Genomic DNA, 6,574 nt, shown 5'->3' on the forward strand with positions numbered 1-6,574 from the left:
GTGACAATGGCATTCCTTACTCTTCCACTTGGAGCATCATGTCTTTGGGGCAGTGGTGGCCTAGAGGTTAAGGAAGTGGAATCCCGGAGTCCCGATCCACCAAGGTACCACTAAGGTGCCACTGAGCAAAGCACCGTCCCCACACACTGCTGCCCTGGGCGCCTGTCATGGCTGCCCACTGCTCACCAAGGGTGATGGTTAAAAGCAGAGGACATATTTCGTTTTGTCTCCATGTTTGACAGTGGGGACGGTGATCATGCAGTCATAGGCAGCTTTCCTCCCCCTCAACACTTTCACACAGTCCTCCTCTGAATCATTTAGATGTTCAGTGACAAACCTGTACATGAGTTTTCTTGAGCAGGGGATGATGGGATTTCAGTCCTTCATGGCGTAGTGTGTTATCAACTGTTTTCTTGGTGACTATGGTCCCAGCAGCCTTGAAATCATTGACAAGTTATTCTATTGACAAGAATAATCACAACCTGTTGTCACCTTCTCACCAAGCTGCTTGGCAATGGTCTTGTAGCCCATCCCAGCCTTGTGTAGGTCCACAGTTTTGTCTCTGACATCCTTGGAAAGTTCTTTGGTCTTGGCCATGGTGCAGAGTTTGGAATCTGGATAGATTGACTGCTTCTGTGGACAGGTGTCTTTTAGACAGGTAACAAGACACACACACAAAGACACACACACACACACACACACACACACACACACAAATACACGCACACAATTATTTCAATAAATGTATTTATGATACATTAACACAGTATGATTATTTGCTGGTATATAAGTACCAAAAAACTATTATTGGCTGTTGGAAATGCTGTTGTTTCTAATGGTAAACAGCCTACAGAAGCCCTGCTTCAGCCTAGCAAATTCTCACATATCTCCATAAATGGTACCTTATTGAAATTCAAACATCCAATCAAGCCTTTTTTGGCAAGTGACTCATTTTGAACATTAAGACCATGTGTCACAAATTCAAGTACTAACCGTCAGACCCCTTTTTACAGCCAGAGAGAAGTGGTTATTGGTATTCATTTTAACGTGACTCATTGCTTTAGCAGATTTTGAGATTTTGATCATTCCACATGGTACGTTTTGTCCACCCCACAGACGGGTGGACAGGATTCCCTGAAAGTACGGGGGTGGTATCATCATAGTACCACTTTGAAAATATTGATCTCCAGGGGGGAACATTGGAAATAATTGTGCTGAACCAAGGCCAACAGCCACATACCATATCAAGTGTCCCCTGTATGTGAATGTCCTGCAGCTGCAGATTCCTTGAGGAACAGAAGCTCTGCACAAATCCATTTTCCTCTGAATTTCATTTATACATATTTTTTTCATGGCTGCCCACTGCTCACCAAGGGTGATGGTTAAAAGCAGAGGGCACAATTCGTTGTGTGCACCGTGTGCTGTGCTGTGTATCACAATGACAATCACTGCACTCTCACTTTATTTCCCTGCACAAAATGTAATGTAATGCATCCCGGCTCTGCCTAAGGTGGCTGAGGCGAGCGATGACGCTCCGCGGGTACCGGGCTCAGGCAGGAACCCACAGAGTTTAGGCTGGAGGTCATGCAGGACTCGGCATGACTCACCCCTCCACCCCGCTTCCAGCATGACTGTCTCTGAGAGGTGTGAATGAAAGAACAGTGACTAAGAGGAAGAGAGCACTGTCCGCTCCCTCACTGGACAAAGAGGAGCGGGCCCGATGATGAGCGGCAGAGACAAGTCATCGGACTCCCACGTGTCGACTCAGACTCTCGCTAATGTTCAAACGCAACACTGTCCTGGCAAACATGACAACTGCACAGTCGTGAGCCGGAAGATTCACGGAACTTCCAGTCTAGTGCATGTCCATCCTACCCAGTGCAATTTTTTATTTTGGACCATGTCAGCAAAGCCAGCAGCATAATGACACGGCAGAATTACATACAGACTCGACTGAGCTGTTTTTCAGTGTGTTTAGAATGTAAACTTGCACTTTATCATGGAGAGGTGCTGTTTAACATGGGAATGCCAATTTAAGACAAACGTGCCAAAAGAGTCTTTGGAGTGCCCATCCTCCCGGTTTTACTTGCAGTGTGGTGCTTAACCCTGGTTGGGGCAACCCAGCAAGCACGATTCCCCAAGCCCAGCCCGCGGCTGCGGGCGAGGGAGACCAGGCCTCTCCATGGAAACAGTCCAGCAGACAGCGCTGCTGCTGTACAGCCCACTCACACGTCTGTGAGAACATTTCCCCCTCCCACTGACTGTGTACAACAGACTGTCTGCAAGCCTATCAGTGGCTGATCAACAAATATGTACAGAGCCAATTAAACCAGCACGCAGAGTTTCATTAAGGTGTTGGGCGGAGAGATGCTTCCAGCGCTTCTTGTGCCAGGATCTTCAGTACATCACTGTTTACCGGAGAGAGGGAGACTGTTCATCTGAAGATCTTCCCTCATGTGGTTGTTAGATGATAGTGCAGCAGGTAATGGACTATGTTGCATAGTCCAATTTCACAAAAAACTGAATAGAAATATATCATTAGAGAGATTAGTAATCTCTCACAGTCCCTTTTGTATTTGTCTGCATGGACCTTCAAATAGAGCCCTATTTTCAAAACCCAATAACTCTTGTTCACCAGCACTGGATCAAGTACACCCTCAGAATTTAAATAAATAGATAAAATCATGAAAGGGACATTTATAGTTAAATCCTGAAGAGGAGACTGTTCCATTTTATTGATGTGTAATTATTTCTTTTAACTGCCCAAAACTGGCCAATCTGGCAACACTGCTGTAAGTGCCTGTCTCCATCCTCCTCCTCTGTTTACTTTCGGCTTCTGTCCTCATTATAAAACTTCAAAAGCAGTGATCTCTGTTATAATCATCTTAGGACCATGTCCACTAAAGAAACATGCATGTAGATTATCATGACTTAAAATAAATAAATAGAACTAACTTTTCCAAACTAGACCCCTCGGGCACACAATGAGAGCAGGAGAATTCAACCTTCAGACAGTTGAATTCCTCTACGCTGCTCCCTCTCCAGACTGCTGGACATCAACTCAGTAAACCCACTAAATAATCCCACGATTATACCGAAAACGAACCCCCTGATGGTATCCATGACAACAGACACCAGAGCCAGACAGACAGTATGTGTTGTGTAAGTTCACTGTGTAATGGCAGTCTCTGAACACCAATTAACATTTCAGGAATAGAAAGGAGAATACAAAACACACACCCTGTGCATTATTCATGATGTGTGTGGTAGGGTGGAGTGTGGGATCGTTTAGGAAAGACTAAGGTGCTGGTGACCGTGCGAGACAGACCAGGAACACTTGATTGTTAATGTTACTAAGGCAACAGTTAATTAAGGCAGTTTAGCATTTAGCTTACTGCCCTGTCTTGAATGAATGCCACTGTATAATGGCAAATTGTATTGTGTCAGTGTAAAGAAATCTTACTGAACATGTCCAGTGATGACGAGTTTGCATGCTCTCCCTGTGTTGCTGTGGATTTCTTCCGGGTTCTTCCGTCATACTCACCAGGTGGATTGGCGACTCTGCATTGGCGGTAGGTGTGAGTGAAAGCCTGCCCTCCATTGAAGAGGCTCCAACAAACTTACACAAAAGTAGAAGTATTGCGAAACTAAAGAGACCCAAATAACAATACAGCACAACTGCTGAACACGACTTTATTATAACATTTTTCTGAATACATTACTTTTATGTCCTGCAACAGAACTATAATGGAACTATAATGTTTGGCGAGGGACTTCTTGGATTGGCTATTATAGAAACGGCAGCGGGAATCTGAACCTGAAACCCCGATGGGCGCTAAAAGAAGCAGCAGGTGGCAGAGCCACCCTTCACCCACGTCACTGCACTTCCTAAACGAGACGGTGACAGGGTGGCACTATATTTGAGGCCCGGCCTTTCCCTCATTGTAAATGTCTCAGCCATCTGTCTCTGCGCACTCGCATGCCTATCTGACAGCAGAGTCTCTGAGGGACGGCGCCCCGACTCCGCTTCATAATTAAAGCTGGCACGTAAGGCCTCAACTGTACGGCCGCATGAATGACACATTGAGGCCAGAGCTTCACGAGTGCATCGTGATTTCTCAGTCGATTTCTGGGCTGAATCCTGCTCCTCAGGATCCTCCAGAGGACATGAAGGCCGTGGGTTGTTTTCCACCCCAGCTTAATATTGGAAACATAGCAACTCGACTCCGACCATATTAAAAACCATCCATCACTGCGGGCCAGCAGCTGGTTCCAGAGATCATGTGATTCATTAGAAGTGCGATGAGGAGGCCGTCTCCCGGGCAAGTGCAACGTATATGGACCACTGATCCAATTATCATCAGCTCTTCATTTATCAGACTATTTTTTGTTGGGATGTTACACTCACTGTACAGCATGGCCTCATGCTGGAGAACACAAACGGCAACCAATAGCAGTTCCTCATTCAAGAGAACGTTGTTGACTTTGCAAAATGTGTGATAAATTAGTTTCATATATTTTATCGATTGACAGTATTTGTATAGGCAAAACTTCTGCATATAAAAGCAAAAAGGGTTCTTTGCATGGTATGTAAATGAACTACATTTAAAAAAAGGAACATATGGCTCTGAGACAGACTACACCAACCACGACGTGAGTTCACTTGAGGTAAAGTTATTAAGCTCCGTGCTGTCAGACTGGCGCCTCCATTCACTACTGCAATACTGCAGGCGGCGGGAACACTCTGCTGAGGAAGAGATCACTTCCTGAGAATACTAATCAGGCCCTCGTCCAGGCCATGGTACATTAGAAACCAGTTATATGGTGACCCGTTACTTGCTATTTTGTCCCAAATATTTACATATACATATTATCTCTAAAATGTATCACATACAGTACAGGCCAAAAGTTGGGACAAACCTTCTCATTCAACGTGTTTTCTTTATTTTCATGACCATTTACGTTGGTAGATTCTCACTGAAGGAATCAAAACTATGAATGAACACATGTGGAGTTATGTACTTAACAAAAAGTGGAGACCTGGTCTCCACAGTCACCGGACCTGAACCCAATCCAGATGGTTTGGGGTGAGCTGGACCGCGGAGTGAAGGCAAAGGGGCCAACAAGTGCTAAACACCTCTGGGAACTCCTTCAAGACTGTTGGAAAAGCATTCAGGTGACGACCTCTTGAAGCTCATTGAGAGAATGCCAAGAGTGTGCAAAGCAGTAATCAGAGCAAATGGCGGCTATTTTGAAGAAACTAGAATATAAAACCTGTTTGTCCTTTTGCTGCATTGTGGGTAATTACCTATCCAGATGGAGATGCTGTATTCCATTATTATGCACAGGACATGAGCATCACCAATTGGTTAAAGAATTAGAAAAAAGGTGCCAATCACATGATATGCCCTCTGGATCAGATGTAACATTTTCTAGTCATTTCAAGTACATGTTGTGTACATGTGTTTGAATATGAATTACATTTATCGTTTCCATAATAATACCCTCACTATCCATCAGCACTTAATTTATTTCAGGGTGGCTCCAACATTGGGTGCATTGTGGGGAATCACCTTGGGCGGGTCGTCACCCAACCCACACACACACACACATCATTGTCAAATTTACAGTTATTAATCACTGGTAATAATAATCCTCTGTAATTAAAAACCAATAAGAGAATACTTTTATAGACTAGATGGTCTTATGCAGGTGAGGATTGGTTCCACTTTAGAACACTGCTCACGTTCTTCATAGGTGAATGTCCAACTTGGCCCGTCACCTTTCAAAACCGATTAACAGATGGCAGATATACTGTATTACAACTACTGATCAGAACTGACAAAGGACATGCAACACACTTCACATGCAAATAAAAGATTAGCGTTTCTAATGAAAGGGCTGAGCAGCAGTGATGTAAGAGCCGACAGACAGTGGAGGAGGTGTCGCCATCAAGGCGGCGTTTCGAGTGGCGCCCTGGCCCCGCTGCCAGTCTGATAGTAGTCACAATCTGCTCACTTCCAGGACTTGCGACGGCAGTCTGCCTGGTGTTAAGTGTGCGCTTCTTGAGTTCCGCTGCAAGACAAACGGCAGCGAACGGCGCCATGTATAGTAGAGCGGAACAGAAACCCGGTACCGATGCAGCAGCTCGGTGGACGGGGGATGAAGCTGTGACAATGACAACCTGTATCGCCTCCAGAACGTGTTCCGCCACAGAGGAGAGTTTCAGTTCAGAGATCAGAAAACGTGGCCCACTCAGCACAGATGGCATAAGGGGGAGGGAGGGGGAACGTGCTTGTGCCTGAGTCACGCCAGTCACGACTAGGAATTGATCTGGGGATGTCTGGAAACCAGCCGGCGCGTTCACCCCATTTTGTCTTGGGTACATGCTGTCTGAGAACGTGTCTCAGAACCCCCTCCCTCCCGCTCTGAACATCTCCATGGCAACCATGGAGATATGGTGTTTCCTCTCACGAGTTGTGAGAGTCGTGATGTAGGTGCCAGCCGGGAAAGTTCCACTATAGAGAACCCTGGAGAGAAATGACTTCAGAAATGAGAAACCACAAAACTGTCA

This window comes from Denticeps clupeoides, chromosome 11 (genome assembly GCF_900700375.1).
Source record: "Denticeps clupeoides chromosome 11, fDenClu1.1, whole genome shotgun sequence".
NCBI classification, from domain to species: Eukaryota; Metazoa; Chordata; class Actinopteri; order Clupeiformes; family Denticipitidae; genus Denticeps; species Denticeps clupeoides.